The sequence below is a fragment of the Sapajus apella genome, unplaced genomic scaffold (assembly GCF_009761245.1).
Source record: "Sapajus apella isolate SASKATOON/1434 unplaced genomic scaffold, GSC_monkey_1.0 scaffold4, whole genome shotgun sequence".
NCBI classification, from domain to species: domain Eukaryota; kingdom Metazoa; phylum Chordata; class Mammalia; order Primates; family Cebidae; genus Sapajus; species Sapajus apella.
The window spans coordinates 28,372,601-28,390,831 of NW_022436944.1; the positions used below are offsets into that span (position 1 = coordinate 28,372,601).

The following is an 18,231-nucleotide window of genomic DNA, read 5'->3' on the forward strand; positions in this document are numbered from 1 at the left end:
ATTCTAGCTACAGGCCTGCGGCTGGAATTAGATCTTCAATGACCCTGAGGCATCAACCATGGGCTAGCAAAAGAACCTTGCCCACACCACCCATGCTTATTCATCCCCTCCGCTGACCCTTCTGTGCCAAGTACAAGGCCTGTCTTCCCCTGGGCTGCCCATGATGTAATGGCAAGATCTTATACTCTGCTTTCAGAGTTTTCATGGACTTTACCAGTCCAGGTCCATCCACGTCTCATCTTTAGCCGTCCCTGCTGCCCTGCTCTGGTTTGAATGTCTCTTCCAAAACTCAAGTTGAAATTAATTGCTAGAGGTGGGGCCTTTCAGAGGTGATTAGGTCATGAAGGCTCTGCCCTCATGAATTGATTAATATCATTGTTGTGGGAATGGGTTAGTATCATAGGGATTGGGTTCCTGATAGAAAAGATCAGTTTGGTCCAATTTTCTCTCTGTCTCACCCTAGCTTCTGCGTTCTGCCATTGGGGGGCCCTCACGAGATGCCAATGCCATGCTCTTCAACTGCCCAGCCTCCAGAACTGTGAGCCAAATAAATCTCTTTTCCTTGTAAATTACCCAGTCTATGTTATTGTGTTATAGCAGCGGAGGGGTATGGACTAAAACACAGCCCTTCACACCCACCACCTCCTCCAGCCTCATTAGCAAGTAGGCCTCATAAGGTTTTCTTCTCTGCTACTTACAGTTCATTCCTCACACGGGCTCACTCTTGCTATCTGGGGCCAGAAGAGCAGCTTCCAATCAATCTCCTTCCCATTAACAGCCAAACTTCTCCAAAAGTTGTCCATACTCAGCTAATATGTTTGCTTCTGATAATGTTTGTTTTTCTCCCCTTGGCTCTTACTCCATTTAAACTAAAGTCCAGTGGCTTTTAAACATTGTGGGCTGCAATCTATAGGAAGAAATAGGTTTTACACTGCAAACCAGAACACACACACACACACACAAACACACACACACATGAAACAAAAGTTAATGTTAGCACGACCTACTAAATCAATTTTGTGCCCCATTAATGGATTGTAACCTACAGTTTGAGAAACATTGTTCCGTATTTTGACACCCAGAGCCTCCGGGTAGTGATAGTGCAGGAGAAATTTGTCAAGGAAAAAAAAAAAGTCAAATCTAAAATACTGAAACACATGCTAGAGACAACAGTTTAAAGAGGACAGTTTTGAGTTTCAAAAGCCTAGGCGATTTCCTCTTCTAGGTAGGATTTAATAGGCTGTGGCAGGCTAACACTCCTACTGCAACAAAATGAGATGAGGCTCCCCAGCTGTTCCGCCATCCCCAGGACATTTGTCAGTTTGGGGCACTTGCTAATGATCAAGTTTGCATAGCAGGAGGGCCTGTATGTAATGGAGGAAAGGGAAACCAGCAAAGCTTTCAGTGGTCACAGGTGCTAGAATGACAAATTAGAATATGGGAGCTTTAAACACACCACCAATTTTCTGAGCCTGACATTTGCTGAGTTCTGCACCTAGGAATGCATCTAAAAGCAGAATAGGGCTGGATGCAGTGGCTCATGCCTGTCATCCCAGCACTTTGGGAGGCTGAGGTGGAAGGATCACTTGAGCTCAGGAGTTGAAAACCAACCTGGGCAACACAGGGAGACTCCATCTCTACAAAGAAAAAAATAAAACTTAGCCAGACGTGGTAGTGTGCACCTGTGGTCCTAGCTACTCGGGAGGCTGAGGCAAGACAATCACTTGGGCTGGGGAAGTCAAGGCTGCAATGAGCTCTGATTGCAACACTGCACTTCAGCCTGGGCAACAGAGCAAGACCCTGTCTCAAAAAAACCAAAGGCTGAAATATTTGGCCAAGCGCAGTGGCTCATGCCTGTAATCCTAGCATTTTGGGAGGCCAAGACGGGCAGATCACGAGATCAGGAGATCGAGACCATCCTGGCTAACATGATGAAACCCCATTTCTACTAAAAATACAAAAAATTAGCCGGGCGTGGTAGCGCACCTGTAGTCCTAGCTACTCAGGAGGCTGAGACAGGAGAATCCCTTGAACCCAGGAGGTAGAGGTTGCCGTAAGCCTACATCGCACCACTGCACTCCAGCCTGAGCAACAGAGCAAGACTCTGTCTCAAAAAGAAAAAGAAATATTCTACAGTCCCACAATGCTTAGAAAATGAAAGTTTCCCAAGAAGGAAGGGCCTTCCCCAAACACAGAGCCAGCTCCCACCTCAAGACATTGGCCAGATCTTGAAGCTCCATGGAGACAGAATCTGGAAGCTGGACTGGGAACCTCTGAAAAGCCAGAGCTGAATCTCACAGTCTTTCATGGCTGTGGATCCAGAAACCTGGCAAGGCACTCACCCAAAATCCACATGCCAGGCATAGGGGTAAACCAGAGATAAACTGGAGATAGACAGATTCCAAAACCAAAACCCAGTCCCAACCCACTTCAATCCTTCATTGGACTGATGTGATCATTCCTTACCCCCATCTGCTTAACAGAAGAAAGACGGAACACTTTGTGTGGTAAATTATATCGTCTAGAGTCTCTATGCCTGTTACATACAATGTCTACATATGGAAAAAATAAGTAGACTTGTGAAGAGATATGAAAATATCATTCTGATAAGAGAAAAAACAGACTATAGAAGAAGACACACAAATCATCCTGATGTTGTGGTTGGTAGACAAAGGCTTTAAAATAACTAATTGTGGAGGAACTGGAACTCTCACACATTGCAGGTAGAAGTACAAATTGGTATATCTATGTATTGGTCAGGGTTTACTCTGGATACAGAAACCACATGATAATTTAAACAAGGAAATTTTAATATAAAAATGTATTATGGGTAAGAGGTGATTATCTAGCAAAGGGAAAAGAAAACTCTGAAGAATACAATTACAGATATAAGGAGCAGCCTCTAGGGCTAAGACAGAGCACCCAAGGAACGAAGAAACCTGGATGAGGTCCTCACCTTCACATTCTACCACCAGGCTGAGATCCATACCTTGCTGAAGATGGTGATGGATGATGGAGAAGTTCATTGCAGTTCCATGCAGATGCAATTCTGTATGAATCTACAATGGTAGATACATGTCATTATACATTTGTCAAAACTCATAAAACTGTACAATGCCAAGAGTGAACCTTAATATAAATTATTTAGATGATTATGATGCATCAATGTAAATTCATTAATTGCAACAAATATAACATTCTGGAGGAAGATGTTGATAATCCAGGAGGCTATGCATGTATGTGAGTAGGGGGTATATAGAAAATCTCTGCACCTTCCTCTCAATTTTGCTCTGAACTTAAAATTGCTCTTAAAAATACAAACCTGGCCACGATGGTGAAACCCCATCTTTAAAAAAAAAAAAAAAACAGAAACAAAAATTAAAAAAAACTTTTTAAAAGGCCAGGCACAGTGGTTCACACCCATAATCCCAGTCCTTTGGGAGGCCAAGGTGGGTGGATCACCTAAAGTCAGGAGTTAGAGACCAGACTGGCCAACACAGCAAAACCCCGTCTCTATTAAAAATACAAAAAAAATTAGCTGGGTGTGGTGGTGCATGCCTGTAATCCCTGCTACTCGGAAGGCTGAGGCAGGAGAATCACTTGAACTCAATACGCAGAGGTTGCAGTGAGCTGAGATCATGCCACTGTACTTCAGCCTGGGAAACAAAGCAAGACTCCATCTCAAAAAAACAAAACAAAACCTTTTTTAAGCTGGAAGATCCTATGGACCTTGCAGTTAGCCTGGAAAGAATGTAGTAACCATCTGTATGGATAATAGTCTGATACCACCAGATGTGTACGTCCCTGAAGATGCCAGAGCGGACAGGTAATCCTCCTACTGTGCACTGGCATTCGGTAAGTCCCTTACAACTGCAAGGTAACTCCAACAAAAGGGTGTATTGGGGGCGGGTGGCAAGAAACAGTACTTAACTGAGAAATTTCTGAATTTACTGATATGAAATGGAACTGCCTATGGCTTAATTTCTGACACCAGGTGGAATGAGAGTTTCTTTTTTTTTTATTTTCAGTCACCCAGGCTGGAGTGCAGTAGGGTGATCTCAGCTCACTGCAGCCTCCATCTCCTGGGTTCAAGAGATTCTCCTGCCTCGGCCTCCCAAGTAGCTGGGATTATAGGCATGCACCACAACACCTGGCTAATTTTTGTATTTTTAGTAGAGACGGAATTTTGCCATGTTAGCCAGGCTTGTCTTGAACTCCTGGCCACCTTGGCCTTCCAAAGTGCTGGGATTACAGGCATGAGCCACTGCACATGGCCAAGAGTTTCAAATAACGTTTAAGCTGGATAGCATTGTTTGAGGTGGGGGATTCAGAAACAATCTTGATGTTCATCACTGGGGAGTGGGTAGGGAAGATGTGCTGAGTGCTTGCCATGAAGTACCAGGCAGCACCTGGACCCAGTGTTTACATAGCAACACGTATGGATCTTTAAAACATTGGGATGATTGAAAAAGAAAGAGAATGAGGAATAAAGTGTATCACACAGTAACCCCTACATATATTAAAAATATATGCATACACACAAAAAAATTTGCAAATACATATACAAACAAGGAGATACTTATTAGAAACATCGAAGGTTTTCCTGTGGGGGATTAGTGCAGAATAAGAATAGGAAAGGGGATTGTCTTAGCCTGGGTTCCTTAGGAAACAGCCTGTGCCAAGTGGCAAAATATATATACTAACCCTTTATTGGAAGAAGGTACAGTCACAGGGCAGCAAAAGTGAGAGGAAAAGGGAGGTGAGGCAGGAAAGGTGGGGAAACAAATGAAAGATGGCGCACTAACTAGGCTGACCATAATCCCATCAAAAAATGCGTCCTTTTGGCCTGGAACTACTAAGCACTGGGGTAATTTCATTAGGGAGAGGAGTTTATCTCTTTCCTGCCTTCTGTCTCTCACGGGTTGAAGTCCTGCCCAGGATACAATCACTCCACTTCCAGCTTGCATCATCAGCTTCTCCAGGCAGCCACAGAGGAACCCAGATCCTGTGCAGTGGTGCTTCGCCTGCCTTAGGAGGTGGTGGGAATGCCCAGAGGTTTGTGGGTATGATCAGCCTCGGCTTATGGCCAGACCTGCTGCGACTCCTGCTTCAGCAAGAACAATGGAGGCCCTGCCAGGGCTTGGATCTCATCCTAGTGAAGGCTGGGACAGCTGGTGGTGTTAGGAGACGAGGTGTTGGTAGCAGCAGCTGTGTCTCAATTGCATAAGTGGCTCAAGGCATGGGGAGCAGGTGGGCCCAATAATTTGGGTCTGATACAATGCCTTGGCATGGATTCCATGCATAATTCCGCCCAAGGTCACAGAATAATCAGGGCAGACTTCCAGTACAGTATGTTCATTCCCCTGAGCTGCAGGCTAAGCCTGCATGTGGGCTGAGGTCCTAATCCTTAGACATCTTTGTCCAGATCCTACTCATGACTGGGTTCAGTTTTTCTCCCTGTCTGTTCTCAGGAGCAAGTCTGCTCTAGGATTGCACAACTTCTGCCTTCATGCTGGGAAATAAAGCTGAAAAGGGAAGAGGACCCAGGCCCAGCCACCAAAGTAGACACATATTTTAATTATGGCTACTATGTTTGGAATATTAATAGACTGGTCGTTTTTTTCTGGTAACTAAATGACGGGGGGGGGGGGGGGGGGGGCAGGAGCTGTAGTGGAGAAAAGAGCCCCCACACCTCCTCCAGGGTCTTAAGCACTGCTATGGAAGACACATGTCCAGACCATAGCAGACTTCCCAGGGCCTGTGCTTGTCACATCCAGGTATGGCGCATGTGTGAGCCTTTGGGGCCAGTCACAGGCTATTTGTTGCTTGGTTTATTTTCCTGGAGTATTGTTTTTACTCAATGAATTAAAAGAATAAAGTTTTGAAATTTCATTCTTGTCAGTGGTTTTGTTACATGCAGATACAAACCAAATCCAGCACCTCTGTTTTTCTCTCAATCATTCTCATGTTTTCTTCCATGAAATCCCAGAGTTAACATTCAGTGAGTGATGTAAAGACTTGGTAATTTGGAGTGCCCTGATGATATAGTTAATAACTCCTGTCCCAGTGTTGAAGGTGAGGCCGGGTGAGAGGTGTTTGGATCACAGGGGCGGATTTCAGTGAATGGCCTAATGCCATTCTCAAGGGAATGAATGAATTTTCACTCTTAGCTCCAATGAGAACTGGATGCTGGAAAGTGCCCAGTACCTCCTCTGTGCTCTCTCTTGCTTTCTCTCTCACCATGTGATATGCACATACCAGCTTCATTTTGCCTTCTGCCACGAGTGGACGCAGCCTCGGGCCCTCATCGGAAGCAGATGCTGGTACCATGCTTCTTATAGAGTCTGCAGAATTGTGAGCCAAATAAACCTCTTTTCTTTATAAATTACCCAGCCTCAGGTATAAACAACACAAAATGGACTAAGACATCTGAGCACTTGCTTGTATTGGTTCTGTAGGCATGCTCAAGTAAAAAGACATGTCTAGGGTGGGTGACTGCTGGAGAATGGGTTATTGCTGTTGTCTCTGGGCCATACAACTAGTACTGTGCCTGGCTGAGGGTGGGAGGCAGCTTGCTTTTTGGATGGCAAATCTATGGTCGTCTGAACTAAAATAACGAAACGGTTTATTCTGGTCAATTCCCCAATTATTGGGGACCTGGGTGAAGAGAACTATGAGTCTTTTGAGTAACTTACATTTACTCAAAATCTTACATTTTCAGGCTGGATGTAGTGGCTCATGCCTGTAATTCCAGCATTCTGGGAGATGGGGGTAGATGGATCACTTGAGGTCAAGAGTTTGAGACCAGCCTGGCCAATGTAGTGAAACCCATCTCTACTAAAAAAAAAATACAAAAATTAGCCAAGCGTGGTGGCACACGCCTATAGTCCCAGCTGCATGGGATGCTGAGGCAGGAGATGCTCTTGAACCCGGGAGGGGGAGATTGCAGTGAGCCAAGATCACACAACTGTACTCCAGCTTGGGGGACAGAGTGAGACTCTGTCTAAAAAAAAACAAAACAAAACAACAACAACAACAACTTACATTTTCAGAAACTTACATTTGATAAAAATGAGTGTTGAGGGTAAAAAATCATTTTTAAAGCATCAGACATCTGTCTTCATTAAAAAAGAAAAGCCTTTAATAACATTTCCTGGAAGCTGATAAAAGCTGACCTTGGACTAGGTATTGTGGCTCACACCTATAATCCCAGTAATACAGGAGTTATTAAGAAATTATTTTTAGGTAGCTAGAAAGGCTTGGTGGAATTTTCCTTTAATAAAAAGCAGCCCCCAAATCATGTCTAACAGAAAACAGCCTGGAAAGTCAGGCTGCAGGCATAGATATGCATATGTAAATGCAGGTGGCTAAGAGCCAGGTCCACCCAATATTGCGGTACCCACTCCCTTTTCCTCGTCACCACATGTGCGGGCATCATGTCACCATCCAGGTAAAACCAAGTGTGCTGGTGTCATGGCAACTGCCAGGTGGAAGCTGAATTTGCATAATAAAAGACAATGGTGGAAGTACCAGTCTTTTCGTGGCCTCTGTAAAATGGCACACCTCGTCAAACCAATCCCCTGGGCGCTATGTAAATCAATCACTGCCTCCTCAAGCCTCTGTACAAAATTGATCACATTCCACCCCAAACCAAAGACCCTCTCTAGGGCGACCCGCTTTCTCAGTATAAGGAAGTTCTCTCTCTTTCTCTCCTTCTTTGTCTATTAAACTTTCTGCTCCTAAACCCACTCCTCGTATGTATCGGTGTCCTGAATTCTTTCTCAGCATGGGACACAAAACCACAGATAAATCCCCAGACAGAGGAGCTGTTTCACCAGCACTTCAGGAGGCAAAGGTGGGAGGATTGCTTGAGCCCAGGAGTTTGAGACTAGCCTGGTCAACACAGCGAGATCCTGCCTCTACAAAAAAATTTAAAAATTAGCTGAGAATGGTGTCATTTGTCTGTAGTCTCAGCTACTTGGGAGGCTGAGGTGAAAGAATTGCTTGAGTCCTGGAGTTTGAGGCTGCAGTGAGCATTGATGATCGGGCCACTGTACTCCAGCCTGGGTGACAGAGTGAGATCCCAACTCAGAAGAAGAAAGAAGAAAGAAGAAAGAAGAAGAAGTAGAAGAAGAAGAAGAAAAGAAGAAGAAGAAAAAGGAGAAGAAGCTGCTGCTACCACCTAGGTAAGAGCCACTCCCTGCCACATGAACAATGTGGCCTCTCAACAGGATATACTCACAGTGACATTCCGCCACCCACAGTGTGGGGTCAGCTTCCTGAGCATCTCCTCTCAGTAATCAAGCCCCAGTTTGTAAAACAATGGAAAATGATCTTCCTTTGTAGTCACGTTTTTGTGAGTTTTAGTGCCTGAAATATTGTAATTCCAAATCAAAGAAAGAAAAAGGGCCTGAATGCTGAATTTGAAATGCAGGGCTTGCTTGCTTTAATTTAGCACAATTTTCTGAAATCGAGTAGCATCATCCAGTAGCATCCTGTCAACTGTCTTGACAAGCAAGACAGTTAGAAAACAGTTTTTAAAAAAGTCCCTGATGGTTAGAATTATTAAGTGTTATTTTTACATTAAAACAAACATGGATGTGGTATGTTGTATTCCGAAATGCACACAAATCTTTGAGTTAAATATTAGTGACATTTAGAGATCTCTAAATGCTTAAAGCCTTTTAGCATTAAGCCCTCAAATCTCCAGGGCAGCCATTCAGGAAACTGGGTGAAACACTGGAGGAGAGAAGTCCTCGATAATGAGGTATTTGTAGCTTGACTGAAATCTAGCTCTGCCTCGAAAGTTTCAAGTGTATGGCAAGGAGTTCTAATGGGAGGCTGGAAGAACATGTGCTCCAGCAGCCTCAACAATCAAGGCGCACAGTTTATTACCTCTAGGGAGGTGTCAAGAACTGTAAATCATCTGAGATTTTACCCCATTGTAAGCTTACAAGTTATTCTTCCATAATCATGGATGCTGAAAGAACATATAAGTCACTCCTGGGTCAGAGATGAAGGATAGTTTATTATTCAAAGCAGTAGCAATAACCAAAGTATTTGCACTTTTGCATCTGTTTCCTGAACCCTGATTCCCACAGGACAACGCAGAGGGCCAGGTGACACCTGCATATGCAGCGGGTTCTGTTACAGGAGAAGAAGCCTATCTTGAAGAAACCAAAGCTTTTACACTGAAGAGTTCAGTATGCTTTCTACAGAAGGAGACGCTATATCTAACTTCCAAGGCTATAAACAAACCTTGCCTTTGCTTTAGAAGGAGATACTTACTACCTCTATCTTTCAAGGCTGTTTGCTATATAAACATTCCTGAAAAGGTGGTTAGGAATAAAACAGTCAGTGCCTCTGCTTGAAAAATATGCAGACACATGAGAGACCTATGGAGAAACGTCTGCCAAGAGGAGGGACCTATGGTCACATTCCTCTACAAGATGTAGAAGTCTCCCTGCCATCTCCTCTGACTTCTCCATAAGCCTGAATGGTGGGTGACATAGGGCTCATTTGTTCAGGTCATGATGGAAACCTGAGGTTCATTATAAAAGATTCACGAGGAAGTGGCTGGGATAGCCTGTCCTACAGGGACTCACAATACAGATCAGCAGTTTGATTGTAACCTCCACTGACTACGATGACATGAAGAAAATGCAACACAGTCCAAGGCAGGTTGGTAGGCTCAGACCAGCAGCTGCTTCCATTTTATGGCTCACTGTCTGGTGTTTTCAGTTACCCTCACAATCAACAAAGAAACTACTAGCACTAAGAAGTGAGTTTAGCAAGATCTCAGAATACAAAGTCAATATACAAAAAATCAGTTGTATTTCTATGTACTGGCAGCACAAAATTGGCAATGAATTTTGAAAGTCAATTTCATTAACAATAGCATTAATAAACACAAACGACTGGCCAGATTGATTCAGCAACTATAAAACATTGCCGAAGTTACAGAATAAATGGAATACATATCCTATTTATGGACTAGAAGACTCAGCATTAAAAGATGTCAATTCTTCCCAAGCCAATCTTTAGATTCAATGCAATTTAATCAAATTTCCAAGAGGATTTTTAAGACATATTAACAGATTTATTCTAGGATTTGTATGAAAGTAAAAGAACTTAAAATAGACAAATTTTGTAAAAGAAAAAGTTGGATGAGTTAGATTCCCTGATTTTAAGACTTACTATGCAACTAGTAATTAAGTACTGGTATAAGGATGGTCAAACAGATCAGCGGAATAGACTAGAGAATCCTGAAGGAAACTCTTATATGGCCAGTTGGTTTTTGACAAAGACACCAAGTCAATCCAATGAAGTAAAGGAAAGTCTTCTCAACAAATGGTGCTTACACAGCCAGAAATCCATATGGGGAAATAGAAAGAACCTTGACCCCTACTTCATTTCCCACCCAAATATTAATTTGAAACAAACAGTGGTATACTGAGACCATGGAATATGAAGTAATAAAAAGGAATTAAAATATTGATCCACACAACGACTTGGATGACTCTTCTGGGGAGTTACGGCTTGCAATCCTTGGGTGGGAAGCTGCTACCCGACAGGTTTCTATACTGTGGAAAGGAGGCATGATACCTTCACAACAACAACAACAATAACACTGGTTTTAATGTCAAGAAAATTTGAAACACATTACCTCTCTTTACAACATTCCTGAAAGGCAGGTCTTATTTCCTCATTTAAAGATGAGGTAACAAGCCGGGCATGGTGGTGCGCCCCTATAGTTCCAGCTGCTTGGGAGGCTGAAGTGGGAGGACTGCTTACTGCCTGAGCCCAGGAGTTCCAGACACCTGGCAACATAACAAGACCCCATTTAAAAAAAAAAAAAAAAAAAAAAATTAAAGATGAGGAAACTATGACTGGGTATTCTGAAGCAGCTTACCCAAGCTTACACAGGTAGTAAGTGTACCTGTGATCCAGCCCACATCTGTCTGACCCTAAAGCTTTCAGTTCTACAACTCCTGGCTGCCTTCCTCAGAGCAAGGCACACGAGGGACCTGCTGTTACTTGTGGAAAAAGGAAAGGGAGAGGAGTCAGCTTAGACGAGCATGAGTGTATACGCTCTTATCTTCTATGATGAAAAACGGGAAGGTATCTGAGGAAATACAGCCTGCTTTGGTCTATGATTTCCTCTTAAAGTGAGGATGGTCATTCTTGTTTTACAGAGTCACATCAGTTCTGAAGTGTTTTGATGAAGAAAATGCTCCTAGTGTCCAATTTGGGTCTCAGAAGCGTTTCCTTTGCGTAAACCACCACCTTGTGGCAATAAACATGAGTTGCAGGAGAAAGAGTGGTTTTTAATCTTTCAAACTCTAAAACATCTCAGCAGCCCCTAAAGTTAGCAGGTTTTGCATTAAAATACAACAAACAAAAAAGTACATCACTGAGGGAAGGGCTGATTAAAAAGACATTTTTTTAAAAATCTGACTTTTAGACAATAAGTGAAAACATTGATCCATGTCACAAAACATGTAAAAGATGGGTTTTATTAAATCAAGATATAAAAAGCAGGGGTAACCCAAGGTGATTCGTTTGGAAAAAAATTAATGAGGTTTCATGTTGTCCAAACTGTACACTTTTTTTTTTTTTTTTTGAGACGAAGTCTTGCTCTGCCACCCAGGCTGGAGTCCAGTGGCACGATCTAGGCTCACTGCAACCTCCACCTCCCGGGTTCAAGTGATTCTCCTGCCTCAGCCTCCCAAGTAGCTGGGACTATAGGCATGCACCACCATGCCCGGCTATTTGTTATTTTTCAGTAGAGACAGGGTTTCACCATGTTGGCAAGGCTGGTCTTGAACTCCTGACCTCCAGAGATCCACCTATCTCCTCCTCCCAGAGTGCTGGGATTACAGGCATGAATCACTGCACATGGCCCAAACTGTACACTTTTGAAAGTGAGAGGGGTTGCTATTAATAATTGCATGAGACAACAGGTGAAAAGTGGGAGTGTCCCAGGCAAACTGGGGACATGTCGTTTACTTAAATTTGTTTCTGAGGTCTAGTCTGGCAAAGATGTGAGTACATTTTGTAATAAAGACCACATGGTAAGAAATGTAGTCCTTTTGGAAAGAATAAAAGTCACTATCTTTCCATGTGCTGGCAGGAGGAGTTGAGCATCTGATTTGAATTTTATTTTGGAAACTAAATTCGAAGGGAGATTCCACATCATTCAGAGCTTGAGCAATCACCACCTTGTGGCGATGAACATGATTTGCATCTAGTCAACCCAGTTTGCAGTGCCGTGTCTTAAGGAGTGACGGTGGCTCTGTGTAACGTTATCATGGAACCGAATATTGCCACAGGACTGAATGCAAGAAAAGAGTAGATGGATTTGGAGCTGAAGTGGGAGAAGGCAGGATGACAGGTAGGAGTTCAGTCTCCAGTATTCCCTTGCCCCGTACTTCACAGAGGGTTGCCAGGTACCTCATGGCCAAGCACGTTATCAGCACTCCATGGATAGAAATCATTTGGTGTATGCTTCAGCATGAAGCTCTGTCCATGGCTTCCAACTCCTCACTGCCCGTTAACTCTTCAGAATAGAATTGTCTGACTTCTTTCCCCGATTTTGTCGCTGAAGTATCCTCAGCACAATCATTAATGGCCAATGAATGCATTTCAATAAGCAAATCCGTAAGTCCAATGAATGTGTTGCAGCCTTGAACCTACTTAATCTTGCTGCAATACTTAATACTGTTGACTGACCACTCTTTGGAGCCCTCTCATCAGTTTCTATTTTCTTCCACCTTTTCTCCAGCTGGGCCTTCTTGGGTATCTTAGCTAGCTGGCCTTCTTCCTTATATCTCTTAAGGCTTGGCTCCTCAAAGATCTGCCTTCTATTACAGCACTTTACTACATCATAATGGCCTGTACACATTTGTCTCCTTTGCCAACCTGTGCCTCTCCCACCACAGGTTTTGTCTTGCACATTTTCATGTTCCAAAGAGCCTGGACTATTGCTTAGTAAAAATGAAGTACCTAGAACCCTTAGTCAAAGGCAACAAATCACAAAACTGGGGAGAAAGACATCTCTGGCTATGATGATTTCATCCAGCCATATTGGGAGGTCACTCAATACAGTGAGCAAGCAGAGAACAATGAGCAAGTATGGAACGATTCCACAGTTTAATTGGTTGTGTGTTGTTATTTTATTCAGAGGGAAAAGTCAAAACAAAAGAATAGAATGTGGAAAAAAAACATGAGTAGAATGTGAATACAAATCCCCATATCCCAGATTCTCTAACAAAGACTAAAACCAGATGCTAACTTTATTTCTTTAGAACAGATATAGATTTATGAAAAAATCAAGAAGCTAATACAGCCATGTGTCACTTAACAGTGAGGGTATGTTCTGAGAAATGGTCACTAGGTGATTCTGTCATTGTATAAGCATTATACAGAGTGCTTACACAAACCTAGATGGTATAGCCTAATGCCCCTAGGCTACAAAATTGGTCGGCATGTTACTGTACTGAATACCGTAGGAAATTAGAACACAATAATAAGTGTTTGTGTATTTACAAATACCTAAGCGTAAAAAGGTACAGTAAAAATACAGTATAAAAGATAACTGATACATCCATATAGGGCACTTACCATGAATGGAGCTTGCAAGACTGGAAGTTACTCTGGGTGAGGGACTGAGTGAGTGGTGAGTGAACCTGAAGGCCTAGCACTCACTGTACACCACTGCAGACTTTATAGACACTGTATGCTTAGACTACACTATATTTATTTTGAAAATAAAGTAATTGTACTACAATGTTACAATGGCTACAGTGTTATTCAACAATAGGGATTTTCTAGCTTCATTATAACCTTATGGGACTTTCTTCACACATGTGGTCCATCATTTCCTGAAATGCTCTTATGCAGCGCATGACCGTACAGAGTTCCCACATGCCCACCCTTGCACAGTTCTCACCATTATTAACATCTTCCATTAGTCTGCTATTTGTTACAAATACTGAACCAATACTGATACATTATTATGAACCAGAATCTACGGTTGATAAAGATTTCCTCAGTTTTTATCCAAAACCTTTTTCCCATTCCAGGTTCCCACCTAGGATACCACGTTACATTTAGTCATCGTATCTACTTAAACTTCTCTTGGTTATCACAGCTTTTCTGACCTTCTTCATTTTTTATGACTCAGATAGTTTTGAAAGGCAACAGTTAGGTAAACTGCAGCATGCTCCTCTTCTATAATGAAATTTTTCTGATATTCTTTTTTTTTTTTTAGATGAAGTCTTGTTCTGTCGCAGGTTGGAGTACAGTGGTGCGATCTCAGCTCACTGCAGTCTCCACCTCCTGGGTTCAAGCCATTCTCCTGCCTCAGCCTCCCAAGAAGCTGGGACTACAGGCACGTGCCACCAATTTCTTTCTATTTTTTAGTAGAGACGGGGTTTCACCATGACCAGATGGTCTCGATCTCTTGACCTTGTGATCCACCTGCCTTGGCCTCCCAAAGTGCTGGGATTACAGGCGTGGATATTCTTCTTATAATTGGATTGGAGTTACAGTTTACGAAGGAGGAAGATTACAAAGGTAAAGTGCTATTTTCATCAAACCATATCTAGGATACATACTATCAAAGTGTATCACTGTGGTTGACTTTGATCATCTAGGTGAGTAGTATTCATCACCTTTTTCCATCAGAAAGTTGCTGACTGACCCTTTCCACACTGTACTCTTTGGAAGGAAGTCACTATGCACTGTCCATACTTAAGGATCAGGGAATAAAGTGTCCCCTCCTTTAGTATAGAATATTTACATAAACTATTTAGAATAGCTCTGCATGAGTGATGTGTCTCTTCTCCCCCATTTATTAATTTTTTTCATGGCTCTCATTATCCATCATCCCTTTACTAAATTGTCCAATTATAGTATATATGTATAGCAGTATCAGAATTGTTAACTTATACTCCAAAGGGAAACAACTTTATCAGCTATAGAATAGTGCTTATATACTATATGTAGTTCCTTTTGCCTTAATTATATAGTTTATATATATATGGCTTTATTATATAGTTCATTTTGCCTTTAGTCTTATGGACTCTAGTCATTTCCAGAGTTACTTAGGTTAGTACCTTCCTCCCTCCATCTTTAGTGAAGCTGTTTCATACATTTATAGTACAGTTACATTGTCTTGTCACAGTCTGCATTTCTTTCTGGGATCCTCTAATTTCCAATACGATTTTTTGAAAATGTGTGCATACACTAAAGTTCACTTTTTGTACAGTAAAGTTCTATGGGTTTTGACAAATGCATAATGTTGTACACTTACCATTAAAGTATCATACAGAATGGTTTTACTACCCTGAAAATCTCCTGTTTTCACCTCTAATCCTTTCTCCAACCTCCTTGGTTCCCTGACAACCACTGATTTTTTTTTTATTTCCTCCCTTGAGACAGGGTCTCAGCTCTGTTACCCAGGCTGCAGTGCATTGGCATGATCTTAGCTCACTTAGGCTATGACCTCCCTGTCTCAAGCAATCCTCCCACCTCAGCCTCCTGAGTAGCTGGGACTACAGGCATACACTACCACACCTGGCTAATTTTTTTGTTTTTTATTTTTTGTACAGATGAGGTCGTGAACTCCTGAGCTCAAACAATCCTCCTGCCTTGGCCTCTCAAAACATTGGGATTACAGGCATGAGCCATCATTCCTGGTCACCACTGATCTTTTTACTATCCCTGTAGTTTGCTGCCCAAACTGGAATGCAGTGATGAGATCATAGCTCACTGCGATGTCACCCTCCTGAGCTCAAGCCATCCTTCTGCCTCAGCCTCCAGAGTAGCTGGGACAACAGACATGCACCACCACACCCAGCTAACTTTTAATTTTTTTGTAAAAACAGGTTCTCACTATGTTGCATAGGCTGATCTCAGACTTTTCTGGTCTCAAGCAATCATCCCACCCAAGCCTCCCAAAGTGCTAGGATTACAGAAGTGAGCTACCATGCCTGACTGATAGCAAATTTTTAAAATTACTTAATAATATTCCATTGTATGGATGTGTCCCAGTTTGATTATTCATTCACCTATTGAAAGACATCTTTGTTGTTTCCAAGTTTTGGTGATTATGAATAAAGTGGCTATGCAAATGTATGTGCAGGTTTTTGTGTAGACATAAATTTTCAAATCAATTTAGATATCTAGGAGCACAACTGCCAGATCAAATGGTAAGGCTATGTTTAACTTTATAAGAAACTGCCAAACTGTCTTCCAAAGTGGTTGTACAAATGAGGTTGCGTATCATTTTTGTAAGTCTATTTTCTATCTTGTGGTGAGATGTCTGTTCAGATCTTTCACCCATTTTAAAATTGGGTTTTATGTTCTCTTATTGTTGGGCTTTGTATATCTTGGATACAAGTCCCTTATCAGATGTGTGTTTTGCAAATATTTTCTCCCAGTGTATGGCTTGTCTTTTCATTCTCTTCATAGTCTTTTGCAGAGAACAAGTTTTAAAATTTTAATAAAGTCCAATTGATCATTTTTTCTTTCATAGATTATGGTTTTGGTGTTGTGTTTAAAAAGTCATCACCAAGCCCAAAGTCACCTTGATTTTCTGCTATGTTTTCTTCTAAAAGTTTCATAGTTTTGCATTTTATATTTAGGACTAGGACCCATTTAATTTTTGTGAAAGGTATAAAGTCTATGTCTAGATCATTAAAATTTTTCTTTTTGCAAGTGGACGTCAAATTATCCCATGCCCATTTGTTGAAAAGACTATTCTTTCTCCATTGACTTTCCTTTGCCCTTTTTTCAAAAATCAGTTGACTACATGTACATAGGTCTATTTTGGGGCTCTCTACTCTGTTTCATTAATCTATGTATCCATTCTTTCACTAATATCTTGCTGTTTTGATAACTGTGGCTTTATAGTAACTCTTGAATTTAGGTAGCATTTGTTCTCTGACTTCATTCTTTCTTCTTCATATTGTGGTGACTATTATGAATCTCCTACCTTTTCATATATATCCAGAATTTGTTAGTTGATATCCACAAAATAGCTTGCTTGCTGGGAATATGTTTGGAATTACATTTAATTTATAGATCACATTGGGAAGAATTGATATCTTAACAATATTAATTCTTCCTCTCCATGAACATGGAATATTTCTTCATATATTTAAATCTTCTAGATTTCTTTCATCAGCTGTGGTTGATTCCTAGTTTAATTCCATTGTAGTCAGAGAACATACTTTGTACTATTCTTTTAAATTGGTTAAGCTATGTTTTATGGCCTAGATTGTGGTCTATCTCAGTGAATGTCCCATGTGAGCTTGAGAAAGAATCTATATTCTGCTGTTATTGAATTAAGTATCGTATAAATGTCAGTTAGATCAATTTGATCTTTTTTCAGTTCAACTCTATCCTTGCTCATTTGCTGCCTCTAGATGTATTAATTACTTTTTAAAAATTGTGTGAAAATATTCTAACAGTGAGTTTACCTATTTTTCCTTTCATCTTTTTTTGCCTCACATATTTTGGTGCTCTGTTGTTACGTACATACATATTAAGTATTGTTATGTCTTCCCAAATAGTTGACCCCTTTATGTAATGTCCCTGTCCCCTGATAAATTTCCATGTTCTGAAGTCTGCTTCTATTGAAATTAACATAGCTACTTCAGCTTTTTTTTTAAAAATTATTAATGTCAGCATGGTATAGCTTTCTCTATCCTTTTGCTTTTAATGTATGTTTCTTGTGAATAACACACAACTGGGCTTTGTTTTTGATATCCACTCTGACAATCTCTCTTTTAACTGCTGTAATCAGACTATTCGCATTTAAAGTGGTTATTGATACAGCTGGATTAATATCTACAATGTTTATAACTGTTTTGTTTCTCACTTGACTTTCATAACTAATTTTGAATTTGTACTTTCATATTCTTTGTCTTAAACAGAACGCTTGCAGCCCCCTCAAAACCTGGAGCCACCACCTACCTTGGACACATTATATCGGTATATGATGGCAGAAAAGCTGCACATCAGTCTTGGCAGGCAGGGCAGGAGAGATGCAGGGCTTCACAGATGCGACTGTGCAACGCACAGATGCACTGGGTCTTTGCCTGGTGGGTTCAAAGCCTCTAGACGCTGACAAACGCTCCAGCCAATGAGTGGTTTCCCACAGGCCGACACGGAGGGCAAGGGGCGGGACTCCCTCCTGCCTCTCGCGGGCTGGGTTCGGTCTCC

General features: G+C 41.6%; 1 long non-coding RNA gene across 2 annotated transcripts; it reads right to left on the reverse strand.

Moving 5' to 3' along the window:
• Window positions 1–253: 253 nt before the first annotated feature.
• Window positions 254–18,211, reverse strand: LOC116541321. 2 transcript variants are annotated; one of them, XR_004264794.1, is made up of 3 exons: window positions 17,983–18,211; window positions 2,209–3,059; window positions 254–907 (listed from the first exon to the last, which is right to left on the reverse strand). It is a non-coding gene; the product is annotated as an uncharacterized LOC116541321 (long non-coding RNA). The 2 variants fall into 2 exon arrangements; XR_004264788.1 differs by lacking the exon at window positions 17,983–18,211 and adding an exon at window positions 10,667–10,786.
• Window positions 18,212–18,231: the final 20 nt, after the last annotated feature.